Source organism: Haemaphysalis longicornis, unplaced genomic scaffold (genome assembly GCF_048455015.1).
Source record: "Haemaphysalis longicornis isolate Haplotype H1 unplaced genomic scaffold, Haemaphysalis longicornis Haplotype H1 scaffold_1, whole genome shotgun sequence".
Lineage (NCBI taxonomy): Eukaryota > Metazoa > Arthropoda > Arachnida > Ixodida > Ixodidae > Haemaphysalis > Haemaphysalis longicornis.
The window spans coordinates 380,192,155-380,212,124 of NW_027526203.1; the positions used below are offsets into that span (position 1 = coordinate 380,192,155).

Consider the following 19,970-nt stretch of genomic DNA (forward strand, 5'->3'; position numbering starts at 1 on the left):
GTGTATCATCAAGCATGCACAGAAAGCCCAAATTCAGGACAGAAAGTTCGCAATGTTCGTGTTTGCAGCCGTATTGCAGAACATATTTATTGAAAATTATTAGCCTTGAACATGGGGGAACTCCTTGGCGCTGATTTTTGGCGAAAAATTCGGAAAAATGTTGTTGATCTGAAAAAGCACTGCGCTGCATGTAGGAAAACACGAAAGACGAAGAACGGAGAAGCACAGTACTGCCATTGTCATAGATCCGAAACCCAGCGTTAAAAAAAAAAAATCTTGTAGCAAACCAGAGAACCTGCCCTTGTGTGCCAGGTACAGGGTGGTGCGACGATAATTGGAACACTTTAAAAAACTTTCCTGAGCGAACCGCCGCTCTGTTCGTGCTCAAACTTCACGCGAACGGCGCATTTTGTGGTCTATTTTGTTCGACACCGGGAACAAGGACGGTACTTAGCTGTGTATTCTGAAAATAAATAAAAGCGATTTTCGCCTATGGGAAAATGGCGGCCGATTTGGACGTTCGAGCCAGCGCAAGCTGATCTTAGAAAACGGCGCCACCTGGGGTATGCAGAGCAAATAGCCAAGCCAAGTGCGCTTACCACAGCGCTAACCCGGACCCTCGCCAGAATGGAACAAGAATCAACTTGATCCGCGCTCCTTGAGAGAGAGAGAGAGAGAGAGAGAGAGAGAGAGAGAGAGAGAGAGAGAGAGAGAGAGAGAGAGAGAGAGAGAGAGAGAGAGAGAGAGAGAGAGAACTTCTTTCCAGAAGGAGCTGATCGCAAAAGAGGGAGCTGGACAGCAGCGTCTCCCACTGCTCGGGGGGATGGGGAGGGGGTGGAGGTGGCAAATCAGGGTCCTGGGTGCAATCAAGAATAATGTGCCTAAGTGTTCCTGATTGCGTACAGAATTTGCATTGGGCTTCTTGTTGGTTTGGAAACATAAGGTGCATCAGTGTTTGTTTGCACAAGTCTGAGTGTAGTTTCTTGTGTGTTTGTTAGTTGTGGGTGGGGCAATGGAAGTGTTCTGCGACCGAGTCTGTAGTGCTCTGTAATTTCCTGGTACGTCGTGAGTGGCATAGGTTCGTGTGAGTCCCTGCAGCCTGGTCGACGAAACTTTGGGCCCCTTGAGGTGGACTTGATCATTGCCCTCCATGGAGGAGTGGGCCGGCGCCCACACCACTTCGACTACCCTGTCTGGTGGCATGCTTGACAGTAGCGGTACGTCATTGGCGCCACCCAGCCCGACGTGAGACTCCTGCATACTTCTTGTGAGCCAGTAATTATGACACTTGCCTTCGTTTGTGAGAGAGGTAAGGCTACGGCTAGTTCTTCCGCTTCTTGCGTTGAGGCTCGTGGCAGGGTTGCGCCGACGACGAGGTCTGTCTTCGTTGTCACCACCGCTACTTTGGCTTGTCTTTTGGTGTATGCGGCTGCATCTGTGTAGACAACTGTGGGCAGAGATCCATATTTTTTGTCCAGAGCTTTGGCTCTTGCTTCTCGCCTACCCTGATGGTGAACAGGATGCATATTTTTCGGTAGGGAACGGATTATGATATGCTTCCGCCATTTCTCCGGCGTTTCCTTTGTTGAGACAGCGTCCCCCACTGGCATCAATTTTAATTGGGCAAGGACCTTCCGGCCCGTTTGGGTATGTGCGAGGCGAGCTTTTTGGTTGAACAGGTGACCTTCAATTAGCTCGTCGACTGTGTTGTGTAGCCCAATGCAAAATAGCCTGTCTGTGGACACGCTCATTGGAAGGCCCAGAGCTTGTTTTGTTGCTTTCCTGATGAAGGTGTTATGTTTGTCGGTTTCTCTCTTGTTTTCTTGTTTAGAACTGCATACGGCAATGAGTAAGTTATTCTTGAAAGGATGAAAACCTGGACGAGACGAATTGTGTCGTTCTCTTTCATGCCTCTGTGTCGCCTGTCCTTTCTTGGTGTTGTTCTTGCACCCCCCCCCATCTGGTGTGGGGCATTAAAATCACCCAGTATAAGTGCGGGGTGGTTCCTTGCTAACGTTAGGGCTTCCTGAACGGTTTCCTGTACTCCAGGTTGCTTGCGCGAGGGGCGGCGGTATATGTTAAGAATAAATAGGTTGGTCCTTTCCTTGGTTGAGCGCGAGTGGATCTCCACAAGCGTATGCTCACAGTCCCTCTGTGGGGTAAGATGCTGTGTCGCCGAAATGCTGCTCCGCACGAGCGTTGCTGTTGCTTTTCCGGACGGGTCGGCGTATGTTATATATCCAGGCAATCTGGTGTTTCCATTCGTTTCTTGGAGGGCTATTATGTCTGGTTGTGGGTCCAAGGATAACACGTATTGTAGAAGTTGTGGGCCTGCTCTCTACGGCATGCCAAGGAATGAGGTACACTGCGGTTGCGTGAAAGAACTCTTTACTCACATCCTCCAACGCGCTGTCGCCCGTCCGGGCATACACACACACACCAGCCAAGAACACTCTGTCCCTCCCGAGTCCCGAGTCCCCGCGCACGGTTCTTCAGCCCCACCGCCCGCTCCTCCCCATCGCTGCTTCTGCTCCGTGTCCGCCAGCGCCATCCCTTGGGTGCCGACGTCTCCACGTCTTGCGGCCCGGTGGCCGCACGGAAGGCGAGGAGGGCAAGGGAAGGGAGCTCGCAGCGAGGGGCTCCGGGCAACACCCTCTAGGCTAGAAGGTGTGCCAAGGCGCTCCCCACAAAGTGCAGCCGTCTTGTCTTTTATGCTGCGACAATTCCATTCCAAAATTGCCGTGGCGTCGGGCCTATTGTTTCGTGGCGGCATCATGAGGTCCAGTGATATCCTTCTGTTCTGGTCTTGGATCCCTTGTGTATGGGGTGGGGCGTTTATTTGCGCGGGTTTTAGTGCTGTCAACTCGTTCGGCGCGTGTAAAGTCAGCTTCCAGCCAATCGATGCGAGCTACGTGGTTCTGCACTTCCTGCCCGACATTGTTTAAGCCTTGTTTGATAGCTTGTATATATGTCCTGTCTGAGAGCATTACATTGGGTGTTCATGCCATCGGTCAGTGATTTGGCAAAGTTTATCATAGCTGTTTGGAACCACGGAGGTTGTGTCGTTTGTTGCAAGCCGTTGCACCTCGTATGGGCACCGCAGTTTTCTATCCAAGTGAGCGAAATAACGGACTCCGGTTGTACTTCAGTGTTTCCATCAGATTCACCTCGATGTAGTGCACCTGTGGACACCGCTTTGGACCGTGAGGGTGTATTTTTGACAGAACTTCGACCACTTCCATCGGGCAAATCAGCTAGGCCTAACCCCAGCAAGTAGGCCTAGTACGAGAACGACCATATGCAGACCTCGTCCGCCAACGACGGGGAGCGTGCCCCAGCCTCCCCTAGCCTCAATGCCAGCGCGACCGAAGACACTGCGATGCTGCAAGACTCCAGAGAAGGTGAATACTCAGAATCTTCATCAGACTGTAAAGCAAGTTGGATCGACGTCGTCACCAAAGCCCAGCGGCGACAGCAGCGCAATGTAGACAGTGGGGCTGGTTCAGCGGCCGTTTCGCCCGCAAATCAGGCTCTCCCGCTAATGCGTAAAACCACTCCCCGACCCAACCCACTTTCTAGAGATGCCTTTAAGCTATATATATATTTCGCCCACAAGATGGCCTCAAGCTGGGGAACGTGGAAAATGCAGAAATTTCGCTATCTCTGCTCAACGCAATTTTTTCACGTGGCACCAGGCCTACATTAGGGTGCGCCTCGACATCACGCAGAACATCGCAACTATAAGCACGCCATCGGCAGAAGCAGCCAAATCCTTGAGCCACATCACCCAAATCAAGGTTGGGAATTCCACTCATGTTGTCACTTTCTGCGGACTGGCGCCAGACGATTCCGCCAAGGGTATAATTCGGGGGGTGCCGGTGCGTTTCACCGAAGCAGAGATTCTTGCCAACATTGACCAAATTCAGTTCAAAGCATACGCTTGCCGCCGACTTGGCCAATCTTCAATCATCGTTCTCACCTTCGCCGGAAGCAGGGTCCCGTTCTACGTCACACTGTACGGGGCAGAATACCCGTGCTCCTTGTACAAGAATACTTTCCCCGTTTGCATCCAATGCCACGAGTCCGGTCATCGAGCCACGGCCTGCCCACAGCCAAGTGTGAATTAACGTCTGCCACCAGTGCGGCCTCCGGGATCCCCAGCTGGGTCACACCTGCGAGCCCAAGTGCAACCTGTGCGGCGGCTGCCACCTGACAGCGGCCAAGGGTTGCCTCAAGCGGTTCATGGAGCCCTACCTGCTTCGGAAGAGGGAGTTGGAGAAACGTCGAGCGGAGGAGCGGGCTTCCTGGAAGGACCTGTACGAGCAACGTGGACGGCCACGCGACCGGTCTACCACCCCGGACAGTAGGCGCGGCAGCAGCTCGGGTTCCCAGTCCAGATCCACGAAAAAGAACAGGGCATCCGGCCCGAGCGCGACGTACATACAAGCAGAGTCCTTCAATGCTTTACATTGAAGGACTCTGATACAAGTGAGCTGTAGCGTCTCCTACCTCTTCCCCTTCCCCAGAATCATTCCGCCTCGACCAAAACAAAGCCTCTCACACAGGGTGCCAGGAATGCGCACAACTTCGATCGCAACTCGAGCACCCACGCGCACAGATTGCGGAACAGCACACACTCATAGCCACTCTCCAAGCCCGCCTAGAAGCAGTCGAACAAGCTCAATCCGCCAACGCAATTGAAAAGCGCAAGAGGCCGAATAGACAGGACAAACAGCGTGACGCGTCAATGGACACAAGCCACCCACTACCTCCAAATGCTACTTGACAGGGGAACGCGACGGAAGGTGTGTGGAACGCCATCGCGGAGGAGATCTGCCACTGCGGGAAAGCTGCCGCGTGCATGGAGGCCAGTCTGCCTGTCGGGGCAATTCGCGTCAAAAGACAAAGACGCAAAAGCGAAGAAGGAGACGCGAACACTATGGTGAAGTCTTTTAAAATCACTGGCTTTCGCCTCCAAACCACGCAGACTTGAGTGCCCGAGAAATGTTTTTTTTTTTCCTGTCGTGGGAGAAACCCGCGGGGATGACCGTCTCGATGATAGCCGGTTTCTCTTCTTTCTTGCTTCACTTCGCAAACAGCTCATTCTATCGACCACCAGAATGCAGCCTGATAAAGGCCGCTGGATGAAAACCTTCACAGCAATGCAACCTTTGCGGGTATTTGGCGAGTGCTGCGTTTCCATGCGACTGTGCCTTGAAAACGTCGACCTTCAATGACGTAGATGTCTTGAAAAAGCATCGGCCACCTTTAAAAGAAACAAGTTTACCGCGCTTTCGGAAACATGGGTGCAGCCGCTGTCGTGATTTGAACACAGACGTGGATGAAGGTTCGGGTAATTTTAATCTGTTACGTGCGCTAGATATAGCTATCCAGAAGTTGCAGTAACAAATTAAAGCTCGTACACCCCTTCCCACTGAATGGCTATGACGTTCTATAATTTCAATCACATCGCACCTTCAATTTTTTTTTTCAAAAGATGCCTAATGTATAAAGCAAACCCCTTTCTAAAGCTTGTCTTTCGTCGCAATGCAACTTCTCTGAGGTCATCTTTGGCTTCACTGATAGAGCTCTCAGAAAAACCCAGCGCGGCCACTTATCACTTGTGCCGCGTCTAGCTTCCTAGTTATCTGCTCGCTTCTTTATTAGTCTACGTTCCGGGATGATAAACGTCTGCTGCCGCAAGCTTTCCGAAAAAACCTCCGTGGTGGCTGCCAGCCACCATGGTCCCCTGGCGGGGTCACGTGCCCCTTGTGGGCTCCAGCCGATGTTGTCGTGGCCGTTGTAAAATGAGCCCGCCCCTCTGATTCCAGTGATGTGTTTATGTGGGTCAACACGGACGCACTTTCCTTTCTAGGTGCTATTGCGTGCGCTCACAGAGATAGATTCTGCACTTGACGTCATGGGCGCCTTTAGCTACAAAGGCCCAAATGCGTCAACATCTGTCGTTCTACGGAAAACATTGTTTGCAACATAAGTTGCGGCAGACACGTTGTAGAGCACTCGCCCCAACCTGCAAGCGCAAGTTGAAGAGCGAGTTCAGGGCTGCCGATCAACCCATGAACCATAATGTCCGAACATAATCCCTTGGGGGCGTCAGCCGCGGCTCATTTAAACCTATCTCTGATGCGTTTATCGTTGCATTGCGATAGACGTAAGTACCTTGTTTGGTTTGCTTTACTTAACGAACCGAAAGAACAGAGAACAACAGAACAAGGAGGTGGCGGGGGAGACAGCAACGCAGCAGTCTACGGTTTTTCGCAGCCTATTCACGCTGTGCGGGTGACATATGGATAAGCTGTGCATACAGTATCACGCGGTCGCTTATCCAAAGCACGTTGGTCATAAACTACAATCAAGTGATGGTCTCTAGCACAACACATGATTCGGTGTCAGCGTTACTCTTCGCACAGTATCATGTGCACTGCGCTAGGATACACATGCCGCATGGCTTGTCTCAGCAAGCCGTTTTTTTCCCGCACCAAAGTGTTGCTGCTGTGAAAGAGGGAGAGTACAGAACTTTATCCATGGCGGGGTGCGCTACAGGAACGCCATAATATAGGTGGTGTGGAGGCCAGAAGGTTCCGAAGCCTTGCTTCGCGGTCGGGAAGCCATAATATTCATCTAAGCAGGACAAGGCAAATTGATGTGAACTGGGATTGTCATCATGCAGTGCTAGATGACGAGTTGGTAAGTAGCGGGACATAGGTGATGATGAGACGAGTTGGTAAGTAGCGGGACACAGGTGATGATGAGAGTTGCATGAAAACTTTGTGAGGTCATGTTATAAGGGTATCGCCCTGAGCTTGGCCCAACAGGCAGGCGAGAGCTTTGTTGATTTCGGAAGGTGAACACTATACTCCAATATGCTACGGAGTCACTATAGTGTTTTGTCCTGTGTAAGGTGTCTTGTATTGTAGGCGAGTGTGGTTGGATCGTTCCCAGTACCAGCACGGGGTACGAGATCTCTCTGACTTGGACCCTCATACGGACGTCTGTATCGAAGATCTGGAAAAATTCGGCACGTTCCGAGGGCATCCTGAGGAGACGAGGTCCTTCTGGGTTGACACGTACGGACAGTACATCTGTCCGCCGCAATAGGGCTCATCTTGTTGCAATTCTTCAGCATGCCAGCGAGTTGTGTTTGCGTCTATTTCGTATCCTGAAGGCTTAGTGGGTTAAGAAGCAAGTTCGAGCTATATACAGGAAGCTGAATCCCGGATACAGTCTAACAAGGCACGTTAGGCAGGACCATGGAGCCTCCGAGGGTAGTGAGTGTCTTGCCGCAAATCCAGGCCTACCACCATCACACGTTTTCTTGAGATATACTGGATCCCAGGGCATGTCCACATAATATATGGGGAAGGTCTGTCGGAGTCGTGGTATCTGAGCAGGGTGGACATTTCAAATGTCCGCGGTAGTCCCCTTTTCATCAGTACGTACGGGCCGGAGTAAGCGCCACCCTTAACCGACTTCTCCGTAGGACAACCTCCTCCATCCTGGCGAGGTCGAGTGGGAGGAGAACCGTACACGGAGGTACGAGGTCCTTATATATGCAGCCATTCGTGTGGCCCATGCCATGGGTCACTTGGCAGCTGGGTGAGTGATAACAGGGCTGGGCAATTATGAGACAGGAAGTCAGCCCGTTCATTGTCAGAAAAGACGGTCCCGCGAAACCCATTGCGCAGAAGAAAACAGCAAAAGTGGCCGATTCATGGTCTCACCATAGCGGTTTACACCCTGACCGTTGTAGAGAGGTATGGATCATAACTACAGACCGGAACTTTAGGCAAAACGCCTATTTTTTCCTTGAGTCCGTATCAAGCCTATTTAGCATATAAGCATGAACTAATGGAAGGGGGGCATTTTAAGCATTAGTTTATTGTGCCTATAATGCCTATTTTGGCTATATGGGCTTCTTAGCGCCTATTTTTCTATATGGGCCTATATGGCCTTTTTATCCCCTAAAAATGCCTTTTTGTGTTATATGTGCTTTTTTGGTTTTTCGAGTCGCTGGTCTGCACGGAGTGTTCAGGAACCCGCAACAAAGTGTTTGTCGCACCCCTATCGCAAAAAAAAAAAAAAAAACGCGAGCCGTGCCAAACAAGCCCAGAGACACACACCGAGCACAAGCCGATAGACCCCGTCACATCGGCCGAGCTGCCAGAGGTCCGTACGCAGCGACCCGCAGCCAACCTTACCCCGACGTCACCCTTGTCCACACGAGTTGTTTTGTTGTATGTCCTTCTGACGCGCTGTGTCCGCGGACGAACGGCGAGAACTTCTGCCCATGTGCCCCCTCCATTGCTAACGAAATAAAAACCACGGCACCGATGAATCTATGGGATTCAACGGTGCGAGCTGAGCAGGTCAGGTCGTTCTGCTCTGTAAACGAATAAATACCTGCAGTTAAGATCTTTCTTCGGTTTGCAGTTGTGTTTTCAAGCAGCAGTTACCGATTGTGCCTCTTCCACCAATATATGTCCTATTGCTACGACTTAAAAATTCGGCTAAGGGCGGAAATTTACTAGAAATACACTCGCCGGTACTACTACCACCATTGCAGACGACAAAAGCGTCGCAGCCGAAATTGTTTACACCACACTACACTTGAACGTGACTTGGCACATTTGTGTGCTTATTTCACACTCTTATCAAAAAGCATTTCCGCAGCTGCGAGCTTTCGCGCCACTCTGATTGAGAATGCTGAGCTCATTTCGAAGGTCCATGACTTACCCGCCAGAATCCCCAAAGGACCGGTTTCCGATAGAGCCATTCCTGTCTGACAATCTGTCATTCCGTCTGACATAAAATTCCTGGATTCCCTGTGCTAAAAGAGCTGCTGAATGTTCTGAGCACCAAACATAATTATATTTGGTGCTCCCGAAGAACAAGCACGCTCCTCCAACTTCAGTGAACGTTGAGTGTTGTTTTTTCGCACACAATTATTGACCGAAAAGAGGTGCAACTTCAGGCCGCAAATAATTGAGATGGGTGTGCCTTGCTTTTAAGCTTTTCTTTTGTTGTCGAATCACCCTGCATTTCACGTAAATCTGTTAAAATAGCAACTCCTGTGCGGCTGATTTTCACGAATAAAATAAAATTTATTTCCCACTGTACAAGACTTAAATTGTCGGCGGTTTTTACTGCAAGTCATAAATTTCTCGTAAAATATGCTGCTGAAGTAAATTACGAATTGAGCCTATATGTGCCCTAAACGACAGTATTTGGTGCCTATAAATGCCTAAATGGCACTTTTCAGTGCCTATTATAGGCGCCTAAAAGGGTTATTTTTCGTGCCTAAAGTTCCGGTCTCTAAGATTCATAACACATTCCGTGTGTCCGCCCATGTACAGTTCCAAACAGCGGATGAAGCTGCCTCCCACGACACTCAACGTCCCCGATTTCCCCGCTGCCTTGATAGCTTTGCTCTCGAGAGTGGCCTCGCAAAGGTAGTTAATCCGGGGTCTACCACTCCTACCTGTGCATTCAGGATAGTTATTCCTCACTAGCATCTTCAAGTGAACATCACCTTCGGACCACCTCTCCCTTCCTCTTTTCCTCCCCCTTCCATCGCCGGAACCCTGCTTGTGTTTGTGAAGGACTTTCGCTGACTCAAGGTGCTGGCGCTCGCCTCGCTTCATGTATCTGACGCCATTCGCGTTGCGTCGGGTGTGCATTCTTTCCAACAATAGTCTTTTCCCGAACTTCTGCGCTCACAAGTTCCATATGTTATGTTCCTGTGACGAGCCCTGAAGGGGCTGGACCACTGTTCCCGTTTGGGTGGGTCCACGCAGAGTTGAGGCAAAAAGAGACACAGACACGAAAGGGTAATAACAGATAACAATTAAGTTTATTAATAAGAGTTTAAACGGTGCCGACTCCCTCACCGGTCCCGAGGACGGGTAGCGTCGACACTACCCCGCGCGTCTTGTCGCCTCCCCCAGCGTTGCGGGCGCTTCAAGGTCGGCTCGGGCCCGTCCCTGCGAAGGACGGGCATTGTACGCACGCTTGATGATACGAATGGTGGCACCGGTGGCAACGTCCGAATGTCACATGACCCTGCAAACCTTTCAAGACAAGGGGCGCAAAAATACATATACGGCACAGGCCACAGCTTTAAGATTAGAAAAATTTTCTGGTTAGGCGACTTCGAGTTAATGAGCTTGTGCTGTATGTGCTGTATCAATGAACCCGCAGGGGCTCGAAAAGGTGTTGATCAAGCCAGTCGGAGGAACTAAAAGTCTGGAAATGTGAAAACGATAGAGGGAAGATTTACATCAGAAAGTAAAAAAAAAAACACGTTCTCTCAGGTTGGAGTGTGGGGAAGGGGAGAAAAGGAGGAGAATTTGTGTCACTGGCCCTGTACTTTCTTTCCGACATAAATAAGGGCCTGTGAACAGCGTTAAATGTTGGAAGGCTCTTTTTACGTGACCTAAAACTAGCCTACGGCCTATACTGCTGCATGTCAGCGTTTGGAAACCATAAAGCAGTGGAAAAACCTGCTGACCAGCTCGCGCCTTGGAGACCAGAGGAGCCTGGTCACCAGAGCACGTCTGACAACTAGAGCGCAAGGATTCCTCCATGGACTAAGGAGTCCTCCCACCGGCTAGCGGCCGTAACACTTTCCGCTCTGCTCAATAAAAGTTTTCATCATCATCACGGGGTTAACTATCCTGCTATAAGATAAGCTCTTTTTCATCGAGTGAAATGAATTTATTTTACATAAAGTCGGCCGGAGACCGCGCTAAGAGAAGGAATGATAGTTCATGAATTTGTTTACGTTATGCGTATATATTAACTAGCGGTAGTACCCGCCCATGCCCGGGTGGGCCACTATAGCAATGATACTAATGGATACAAGACTTGCTGAGTTATTTCTTCAGTATGTGTGAATGACACCTATCATTCACAGTTTAATAATAAGCAACATGCGCTCCTATGGAAGGCGTGTGCTTGCACTAAGTCTCAGCACATTAATATCTAAACTGGCCTGCGAAAAACATATATCTGAAAAGAATATTTTAGTGCTTTTCACACCCTCCCGGGTACACTTATTCAAAATTTTAATACTATCGAACTCGTTCACCATAAACAGAATGTGGTTATGAAATTTGAAGCCGTTTGAACCAGCTGTTTGGCTAGTCGTTGACATCACCTGCTAAGCCTTTTCGGCTCTCCAGGCGTGTCATTAAAAAAAATTCGATCAGTCATTTTCGCGGCGTCGCAGGGATAATCCTTAAAATTGGTTTTGTGCATTTGTATGAGTAACATTTATCAACAAAACTAAACAATTGGGTAAATCAATCATGGAAACACTTATTGGAGAATCTTTCAGAACACCCATTTTGTTCCGATATGCTGAATCGGCCCAATAGTATTGCTTAGTGCAAAACCAGAAAACTACGTTTTAGATATTCTTAAGGGCTACACAGCAAAAACCACTTCGACATGTGAACGGGTGAGCAAGATAATCAAAAATTCACGAAGGCACAATTTCCCCCTTATCCTCGCTTAGGAGTACAATTTCTGAAAATCCCGCCTTAGTGAACCCCTTCGCCATGACACAAATGTACCCCCGAAATTTCAAGTGCTAATTTATTGTTGTGTACCGCTGTTCAAGACCAGCTGCCGCACGGCGCAAGAAATTTACGTTCGCGAGTTTTCCGGTGCGCTTGCAGTGGCCGGAGATATCTCGAAGATGACTACGGTTTTCGTCGCAGACATTGACAGAGGTGGGCTGTTATACCAAACTCTCCAATAAGCACCCTCGCTTCACAGCCTTCTCTGCTCTGCAAGCGTGTGGTTCCACATAAACTTGAAATTTGAAACTCTAGAGCTCCTCAACGTAAAGTCAAAGTCAAAAAAGGTTATAAAAGTTTGAATGAACAAAAATGCTCAAAAATGGAATATTCTAGCCGCGCAGACGGACATAATACCAGTGCGGTGTATCTTGTAGTACGTTATGTTTGTATAGCTAAGGAGCGGAATCGGAATGACCAGAACGTTCTTCGATAGCATAGGTACTGACTGGTACGGCCGCTACGTATCCACCAGTCACTGCTCCTAGTGCAAGCGAAGCAAATCTGAGGAAATTAATTTATTATTATTATTATTATTATTATTATTATTATTATTATTATTATTATTATTATTATTATTATTATTATTATTATTATTATTATTATTATTATTTAAGTGACCTTTTTTATCCCCTGTTCACGCGTGGTCACTTGATCATGAAGTGATGACAACACAAACCTTTCTTTTTTTGTTCCCCTTATTCAGTGCCTAGTTTTCTCTACATGTATATTCCTTCTATGTTCCTTTTCTTACATATAAGCTATCTTGATTCACTCCGTTTCCTTGCAACTAAACCTTGTTAACTTTTATGTATATTTTTCAAATTATATATGTATGGCGACCACTAGCGTGGTGTCACATGCCTTACTGCAAGGCGCTGTACTTGTTTTTGTGTGTATGTGTGTGTTTATGTTTTCTGTGGGTGCATGTGTATTCTGGTGTACGACAGTGTGTAATTTTTGTGTGCGTGTGTGTCAGCAACGCTGTCCTTTAAATGCATTACTTGTGAGGTGTGGGTATCTTACATTGCCTGTTTTTTTTTTCTTCGTGCGCCAGCACAGAGGCCCTCCGGCTGTTCCTGGGCACGTTAATAAACGATTGATTGATTGATTGATTGATTGATTGATTGATTGATTGATTGATTGATTGATTTGATTGATTGATTGATTGATTGATTGATTGATTGATTGATTGATTGATTGATTGATTGATTGATTGATTGATTGATTGATTGATTGATTGTTACTGACTTCTCCATTGTAACGGGGTGTGTTGCACAGCTACCTCGCTGCGTAGTATAAAAATGCTTACACTTTATGGTAATTCTAGGCTAGCCTGATGTTTTGTGTGAAGTTCCCTTCTGATTTCTCCTCTGCTTTTTTTTTTTCGCCGACATCCACACATTATTTTACTAACCTGATTTGCAACTCACGTTTCCACTAAGCTTAAACCCTTCAGCTTTCGGGAGCTGGACTCAGATCTCCCTTATTGATGAATGGTCGCATACTTTCGCGCTGCTGAGCATTAACTTTATCCCTACCTTCTTTACCAAACTATTTCTCGGCCCACTGTCTAACGCAGGCTACGGGAGAGCCAGTAGGTTGTTATTCATGAAGGCGGTCGTGGTTGAAAAACGGGTGATGTAGTAAACGCAAACGATACGATTTCATTCGCGGAAGATCTCAGCGCTTGAAGTTGTTGAGAAAAACTAATTGTTTGATGGGCATTACTCAGAAAAAAAGTTGCGTCGAATACAGGTTAACGGTCTTTTTCGCAGTATACAGAATATACCGTTAGAGCGAAAGCCATTCATCCGTGCCCCCGGAACTAACGTGGGCAGTTTATGCTCATCTAGTTGTCAGTTAAGGTGGGGCACTGTGCGTTCCGTGTAAATGGGTAAGAGTTAAAGGGTGACTGCAATATGAAAGCAGGTTGGCTTGCAGGGCCGCCAACAAAAATGTGTCGCTCACACCAGCAACATTAGTTTAATAAAGCATAAGATGACAATACCATACACACGGATGCCACCACCACATACATTTTTCCGCGATTTTTGGCGCCGCAAATCATTGACGGTGAAATAGAATTTTCGAATGTTGCTTGGGTCTTTTTGTATGAACGGCAAGACTAGGGCATCAAAATGTGCAATAAATGTATCTGTGAACTTTGGTAGAGCCTATGGTTTTGAAGAGACACGATCTCCAGCTTTTAAACCATCCAGAACAGGCTGTCTCACTGTCATGGTTGGTAAACTCTGTTTCAGTTTTCATTTCGGTCAAATATCTTCGGTCATAGTGCAAAAGGACACTCAAAAGACTAATAAGGGTGAACGTGAAAGCAATCGTCCGCTCTTAGCACCAGCGTGCACAAATAGGACAACCAGAAGCAAAAGCGGTGAGATAATTCCCCCAATCTACTACGCGTCGAAGCCAGCCGACTCTGTTACCGACGTGTTTCCAGCCCAGTCGCGCTGGTCGCGCTCGTTCAGTGATGGTCGGCAGGCTTTGTGACGTGCTTTTTACGCCACGAAAAATCAGAGAAAAGTGGGAGGGAAAAATGCCAGCATTGATAAGTTATTTTTAAGCAAACAAAGCATTTTTCTCGTCGAGCAAAATAGAGAAGGTCTATGAAAATTGTGAACCCAGTCAAAAAAAATCTAACGCCCCTTTCTTTAGAAGGATGGTTGAAACGCGAAACTTGCTCCGATACAAATGCAGAGCCCACAGTCCAGTCTGCCAAAGTCCAATTCTACGAAAACGCTGAGCTAACCCAATGTGATGTTATGATTTTGCATCTATCAGTTTGTGATTAGGTCATCTGAATCTGCTGATTCGGTTAGCTCAGCGTTGTCGTTGATTTGGCCTTCCCAATTGGTTAAGCGTGTGGCATCATCAACTTGCCATAAGGCGCCTGTTAGAGAATGTTTTCATCGTCATCATCGCTCAACCTTATGACGCTAAACTACATTTTTCTACCGCAAGGGAACCCGTTATGCATGTAAAGGCATCCCATTGTTTATGCGGCGCGATTGGTTTGCCCTTTGTGGAAACCTATTGTGTAAAGCTGACTTTCCGGCAATGAAGTTGGGTTTCCTGTAGTGCGTTTCTTCCGCCACCGCAACAAGTGAGACATAGAAAGGTTCGCTTTAAAAAAAGCTGCGCAGTCTCAGCGTATCTTTAAAGAGGCGATCAAAACTTAATACAACCTCGTTTAACTTTAAAGAACTCTCTCGCCGCGGTGGCGCTGTGGCTAAGGCAAGAGCGCAGTTCCGATCGTGGCCGCGGTGGCTGCTTTCCAGATAGAGTCAAAGAGCGAAAGCGCCCGTGTGTCCAGATTTCGGCGCGTGTTAAAGATGACCAGATGGCCTAAATTAAGGAGGAGCCGTAGCTTCAGCGCGTCAAACTTAAAACTTAATAAAAATTTTAACTTGACAGAATCAGTTTTTGGTAACTCACTCAACTCCACTCTAGCCTCGAGAGGTGTTTTTTAACAAAAATACTCAAAATCTTTCTATACTTTTGCGTTATACGACATCAGGAGTGACGCAATAGGGGGAATGGGGTAATGACGAACCAACTTTGTTGGTCGGAGTTCAGGTGCTGTATTAGGGCACCCGCCCGGTGGAAGGCGTCCTGGGGTAGTGCTGGTAACCGGTGCCCTCTCCCCCAGTCGTCGCTGGTCTGAGAGTTCAGAGCTGGTCAGCAGCTCCACCCACTGCGGGGGAATGAGAAAACAAAAGAGTGGAAACAATTGTCTGTGTGCTAACTGCACGTTAGCATCCAGGCGGTACGATCAAACGAAACTTGAGGCAGAAATGGAAAGAGAGAGAGAAAATTTATTGACAAGAAAAACACAGAAATGTCGGCCTGATGATAGGGCAGCTATTTTGTATGTCGGAAGGGGAAGAGGAAGAAAGCGTGCATGGATAGAGGATGAGAGCTATAAAGATGGCTTTTTAGTGAGCTTTAAGTGGCTTGGGGCTGTTCTGGCCTCCCGCGTCTGTCGGGGGCGAACAAAACTGGAGACGGAACTACAATAGCGTAGTCATGATGCCGGTGGTGGCCTTGGTCGGTGGCCGCCAATCGCACAAATCCCCTTGTGACGTCATAAGGTCCCTGCGAGAAAGTGGCTGGTGAGTCGCCGCAGCTTGATCTGTTTTCCTTAATACCTAGAGTAACTCAATTGATCGATTGAATGTACGTTTATTGACACCGGCATGCGACGTTTTTACGCGCCGCGACGTGGACCTCTCGTCGTCCCGGGGGTGGTGTGGCTGCTCGGCTAGGGGCTCAAGCTCGCCGTTGCCGGCTCGCGAGCCCCCTGCCTTTCGAGAGCCCCCAGGACCTGCTGGACGGCCCATAGTTGTAGCTCGTAGTTGTAAGCCCGTACGGCTTCTTCGAGCCGTGGCGGGGTGGCTCTTGATGTAGATGCGTTTGGGTGCTTGGTACATTCCCATAGGTTGTGCGCCAGGTTGACCCTTCCCTTGCGACAGGCTTGGCATTCAATGGCTGGGTACGTCTCGGAGTACATGTGGTGGAGTAGTGCAGGGGTGGGTACCGATCTTGTCGGTAGTTGGCGTAGCGTGACGGCTTCTGCTCGGCTCAGACCCGGGTGTTGGGGCGAGAAGAACTCAAGATTCTGTTAAAATTGGCATCATTGGTATTGGGACAAAGCAGCTTGTTTTTAAGGAAAGAGGCTTGCCTTCATGGCTGGTTTCAGAGGAGTTCACCTCCACTACTTAGGCGTCTCTTAGAGAAACAAGCAAACCAAACGTAAACAACGCAACTGGACGATATCGGGACGGAACATGTTCCTTTGAAAGACATGTTAAGTGTGAGTCGTGGATACGTGCGCGCTAATGCGACCTCGTGCTTGGCCAGCATTCCCACGAAGGATGCGGAATGAAGAAAGCAAACGTTTGCAAAAAGTATTCCGAGAATTTCACTCCGAACTGCACACTGTTAAGTAGTTCCAGTCTGCATGCATATAGCGGTAAAAACCGGACATGTTGTGGGCACTTTTCTCCAGACAAGGCGGCGCGTCACAGCCGAGATAAGCGCTCATTAAGTGCGTCGCGGGCGTCTACGTCGGACATGCAAATGGCAGATAAGCGGGCGATTGTGACTGGGACGAATTTGTCGAGATAGCGCTTGCCGTACCATTGCGCGATAATTCTTGAATCATTACTTGGCCTCTTGTCAACGATGTTGTTCCGTCTCTTCGGCTCCGACCTAACTTCTAATCGTAGCAAAATGTGGAGCAGCAGAGCCAAGTACATTTTTATAGGCGCGTACCAACATTTATCCGCGTAGAGTGTGCGTTCACATAACCTAAACTTTTAAGAGAACGCTTTATGTCTAATCCCCCAGATTCTCGGGGTGGTTTGCCCAGGTGGGGAGTATTTGCTCGTGGCCTCAGTATCTCCGATAAGGCTCCCATAGTAACGCATACAGATGTGGAGGTCTTAGAGCCTCCATACTTAAAATAAAATGGTCTGTATTTCCCCTGAAAAAGATGTCTTCTCAGCAATACTTTCGTGTTTAGAGGTGAAGCAGACTTTAGAAGAACGGGGGTGCAGGGCTTGGTCTTTGTAAGCTGGCTTTCCCACGTTGGATATTGCGAGGGAAGCATAGCCACATACGAAGGGAGCATGGTTACAGCCCCACTTTATACTTCTCTATAACGCTGCCGCCTTTTCCCCCGAGTCGTGTAGAGTAGTAGTAGTAGTAGTAGTAGTAGTAGTAGTAGTAGTAGTAGTAGTAGTAGTAGTAGTAGTAGTAGTAGTGCCACTTTATTTAACATTGGGCTCAGGGTAGGGTGGTGGCGGAGGCCGCGACGTCCAGGGCTCTCTGTGGCGGTTTCTTAGGTTGCCAGGTGAGAGCTCCCCAGAACCATGTATACGTCTGGCAACACGCGACGCTTTCTCCCGCCTGAGATTGCGCAATGCCGCGTGCTCTTCGGCGGCCACCTGTGCGGCGCACTAGAGCCTTCTTCTTCTTAGGTGGTTCGATGGAAAAGGAAAAGAAATGGACTGGGGCCTGCGCCGTGATCGGCATAGCCGCGCTGTATAATAAAACGTCATAGTCTCTACTCGCCAATCGTGTGTGTCCTTAGTCTGTGACGTAGAGATCGCGCCACTGTCCTTGTAATTCAGCATAGTAAATCCTCGACGTAGCCACACCCCAACATGGCAAACGCCACCAGAACGCCAGATTCGCTGGACTTCCCTCTCCACAGGGTGGAACGGCTATGATGTTATCTTTACAATCCACAACTTCGCACTAAAAACAAACGCTACCTCCACACGGCACGACAACTTATATAATGCGTATTATCCAACTGTGTAAACAAAACGTAAGTAACAAACGCGAGTACGTAGGTATCCCAAACATTTTATTATTTATTATCATGCCTCCCACCCTCTCTTTCCCCCCTCTCTCTCTCTCTCTCTCTCTCTATCTCTCTCTCTCTCTCTCTCTCTCTCATTCCCTTCATTGGGCGAAAATTGGAACTTTTTTTTATTTTTTATGCATAGCTAAGATTACGTGGGCCGCTCTGTGCTGCCACCACCTACCCAAAGTATCAGAGAAAGCAATTGGCCGATTATTACGTTAGGCAATCCTATTAGAGGTTTCACGTTTACCCGTCTGCGTCAAAGCACTCCCCTGCTTGCGATTTCCCGCCGCTTAAAGCATTGACAGTGTACCATCTGAGTACAAAACCTACTGTTTTGGGTTTCTTACCAGGAGGTGTACGACTGTCATGTTGCTACAGAATTGAGCTGGCGAAAAACCGTGAAGATAACGTATTACTTTAATATGTACAGTTCAGCGAGAAATAGACAGGGACTGGAAAAGACATAACACAAGAGCGCTACTACAACTAAAGTTTATTTTTAAAAAAGACACTCGCTTTTAAACACGCTGGATAAAACTGAAAAAATAGAAAAGAAAAGACTTCAGTTGTAGTAGCGCTCTTCTGTTGTGTCTTTTGTGACTAATCCCTGTCTAGTTTTGCGCTGAACTGTACATAATGGAATACTAACTAGGCCAGCCAGTTACGTTACTATTATTTTGCATCTGTTGCAAGATTGTCGTGTCTGAATAACTAACCTGTCAAGTTCAGCACGAACTACATTTAGTTGTCCTAAATAATTAGGAAAAAACAGAAAATGTGAGACACTCGTGGAGCCTAGTTCAGCTGTCCAATGATTTCACTCGTGCGACCTGTAAAGATTGCCTTATGCAGTCATAAACAACCGCAAATTAAAAAGTTTGTGCTTGCTGTGTGAGCTAATTATGGCCAAATTCTTATATTTTTTTGTATTGTAGTGGTAAGAAGATAAACCAAAGGTGCAATGCATAAGCTTGGAGCAATCAGAAGTGATTTGGGAGCGAAAAACGTAGCGGTAGGGGACGTAACACCGTCTTTAAGTGCTCGAGTGAAACCCAGCGACCATGGAAGCCAAAGCAACTCAGACTAGCTGTTAACTTTAGCTCAAGTTTTTCTAACCCAAAAACTTCTTAACGAAAGATTTATTACTTGGAGAAAAACCAGAACCCATGGCTACGCAATAACACTGGCTTTTTTTTTTTACGTTTTACCAGGCTTTTTCGGCAAAAAGCCTGACATCCTGTTCCTGCTGCACTGCTCATTTGGCATGGAGCCTGCACGCTGACGTTTCGGCCACTTCCCCAGGTACGTTACAGAGCCCTTGATTCGACGTATTATGGCTGAAGGTGAGGGTACGCAAGGCTGAGTGCTGTTTTTATTGTCTTTTGTTCTTGTTCATTGCGGCTACGCAAATAAAACGTTGACGGCCCTCTGTTAGGAATGCCGACGTTTAGAAACCCAGCACGTTGACGGTGACATAAGTTGAAGGACACTAGAATTTTTGCGCAGTATTTCTAGCTCTAACTGCGTATATGTTCTAGCTCTAACTGCGTAAAAAATAAATTACAAAGAGCTGTGAAGTTCCTGTCATTACCTTGCCTTTTTAGGTAGAAACGTATGAAGGAAGAATAAACTTTCTTGGAAACAAGGTTTTCAGTTTATAAGGCCCGTCTTAGTATGCGTCTTCTCAGTCCAGAATTCCCTGGACGGTCGCCGCCAGCCTAAGCCTGTTGACCAGCCGAAACTGGTGGCGGGAATCCGAGTTGGCCAGCATGCTCTCCCACTGCTCAAAGGTTGGGGTGGGCATGGGAGGGAGGGACGGGTTAAGGAAGCATCCCCAAGCCATGTGGTACAGTGTGCAGGGTTGTTGCATGGGTGGGAGGTGGGGTGGACAGTGCGGAAGAGGTGGTCTTGGGGTACGTGTTGGTTTGAACGCAGCGATACGTCATAGCCTCTTTTGTCGATTTGTCATGGGG

At 48.0% G+C, this 19,970-nt stretch overlaps 1 long non-coding RNA gene across 1 annotated transcript in view; it reads left to right on the plus strand.

Moving 5' to 3' along the window:
* The window catches only part of LOC144155185 (uncharacterized), a 28,131-nt gene extending 13,428 nt beyond the window's left edge, over nt 1-14,703 (plus strand). Inside the window, exon 3 of the long non-coding RNA XR_013319521.1 lies at nt 13,865-14,703. This is a non-coding gene — a long non-coding RNA (uncharacterized LOC144155185). The remainder of the gene's footprint in view (nt 1-13,864) is intronic.
* The last annotated feature ends 5,267 nt before the right edge of the window (nt 14,704-19,970 follow it).